Source organism: Meleagris gallopavo, chromosome 3, assembly GCF_000146605.3.
Source record: "Meleagris gallopavo isolate NT-WF06-2002-E0010 breed Aviagen turkey brand Nicholas breeding stock chromosome 3, Turkey_5.1, whole genome shotgun sequence".
Lineage (NCBI taxonomy): Eukaryota > Metazoa > Chordata > Aves > Galliformes > Phasianidae > Meleagris > Meleagris gallopavo.
Genome location: NC_015013.2, coordinates 12,940,862 through 12,943,352, shown reverse-complemented (window position 1 = coordinate 12,943,352; position 2,491 = coordinate 12,940,862).

Genomic DNA, 2,491 nt, shown 5'->3' with positions numbered 1-2,491 from the left:
GATACATTGGGTGGGCAATGCACCCCTTGTGGGGGTGGAAGAACAGGGCATAAAAGTATTGGCTTACTGCTGATGTGTCAAATATCAAAAGGAGAAAGGCTTTTTCTCTGTTCTGTCACCCTGATTTATTAGATGTTAAGGAAGACAAAGTGCCTGGCCATACAAACCTGGCTGTTTGGGGAAGGTGCGCAAAACGGTTAATTTACTTGTTCTGCACAAAAATGTAAAGTGTGGGTTCTCTGGTTACCTGCTGCTGGAAGTGTTTGGACAGGTGCCGTGTTTCAATGCCTGTCTGTCACAGCTGCCAGCTCACACCGATGGCAATGCCTTGTGTTGGGGTTGCCCTGGCTGTGGGCAGTGCTGGTTGTACTGGGGGCAGCTGGGCCGGGACCCTGCTGCCTTCTTTTTTCCTTTCCTCGTAAATCCATGTGATTGAGAACAGACTGTCCCAGCCCCCTGTCCCCTCTTTGGGGTTCTTCCTTGGAGTGGGAGGTGATGCTCCCCAACGATTCTCCATGGATCCTATCTCTGAGATTCATGGGCTGACGACCTATGAGCTTCTTTTCCCTTTAAGGCTAGGTTATTATTATTATTTTTGATAAATAGGAGCTTTTCTCGAAGGCACACCCAAATGTCATCCTCTTAAATTTATAACTAATCTCCATCTGTATGCACGCTTGTATACATCCAATTAAATATGCACTTATGGCTGAGGTAACAAACTCCCTGTTCACTCAACACCACGAATGAAGACCATTGCAGATGGACAGAACTGAAGGAGACCAGCAGTTTCTCACTGAGCACCCCTATAAAGAAAGGGGAGAGGATCGTCTATAGGAGGGCTGATGGATATTTGCACAGAGCCTTGAAGGCACAATGATGTCGAAATACCAAACGTGTGTGTGTGTGTGTGCGCGCGCGCGTACATAAAAACCAATTCCTTCAAGGGTTGGATTACTTAATCCATTAGTCACTAATCTCTCGCAGTGTTCTGATGGATGTTACGGTCTGAGCTAAACGCGCCGTGAAATCGGCTGGAGCTGGATGGAAACGGCTCGGAGGTTCCCGCTGTGTGCTCTGCTGGAAGGGCTGCGCTCTGAGCACACCTCCGCTCTCTGCGCAGTGTTTGCGGGTGGGGAAGGAGAGGGGCGAAGGCTGAACCCCTGCGCTGGGGGCAAAAAGCAGGTGGGGAAAAAGACCGAGGTGCGATTAGAAATCAGCCCGCACTCCAAATTCTCTTTCAGCGTTCGTTTGGGTGATGGTTACAGAAGAGTCAGGGGAAAGAAAGCTCGTCGTTTTTCGTCCTTTTTATTATTACTATTATGAGAACAAGCAGACCTACCCCAAATGACCATTTCAGAGCTTAAAAAAAAAGAAAAAAAGAAAAATGAAAATGATAATTAAAAAAAGAGAAGCGCTCTGAGTTGGGGAACGCACTAACTCCTTACACGGTTCCCTGGCCAATGAAACCCACCCTCTCCTATTCCCAGCTCCGTCGTTCTGAGGCTGCCCCGATCTCTCGTAGCGGTGCTGAGCAGCCCGAACACATCGGGGTTTGGTAGCAGCCGAGGGCTGAACGTGTTCTGTTACCGCCAATACTCCTATTGAGTCCCGGCGCTGAGATTTCGCCTCTCTGGCAGCCGGAGCCCGCTCCTTTGCCTTGCTCTCGGAGATGACAACCGGGTTACGTCCGTTGTCCTTCGCCAAAGTAATAGTAATAATAATAATAATAATAATAATAATAATAATAAGGCAGCGGAGGCGCCGGGCACACGCACATCTATTATATACAAACACAAAAATAAAATACGAAAGGAATCACTGTTTCCAAGCAGTAGAGGGCACGGCATTGGGTGTACAGCGCAGGTGACGGCGCTCTTCTACACCCCTCTCCCCACCCCCCCACCAATAATTAATTAAAAAAGCGGCAGTCTCCTCGTGTGAAAAACACTGCTTTATAAATAACTTAATGTCCTCTTTTCCCACGAGATGTCGGGTGCCGGGCAGGAGAGGGGGTGGGGGGGAAAAAGGGTTTGTTTTGGCACAGTGATGCGCGGCGTTGCGGCACGGACCTACGGCCCCGCAGCAGCCCCCGCCCAACCCCCTCCTCCCCGCGCCCGCTTTCGGTGCGCAGCGCAGCTCCGAGAGGCGGAGAGGAGAAGGCAGAAGCGGAGCGGTCCCAGCGCACAGTAAGAAGCACTTGAGGCTCATGGCTATGTCCCGGAGGGCAGTTTTTTTTTGGCTTGGATCGAAGTGATGCCCGCCGTCACTTCTTTAAGGCACAGTCACCGAGGCGTCCGCCGGGAGGCTTTGGGAGTTAAAGTGCGGGATCCAGAGCTCCCTGCCCTCTCCTGCGTTACGCCAGGGGGGTTTCCACGGCGTACGGGCGGAACGGGGCCGAGCTCCCCGCCGCCGGTCGCGGAGCCCGGAGCGGGACGTAGGTGGGGGATCCCCCGGGGAGCGTGGCCCCGGCGAAGAGCGGCGCCCGCGG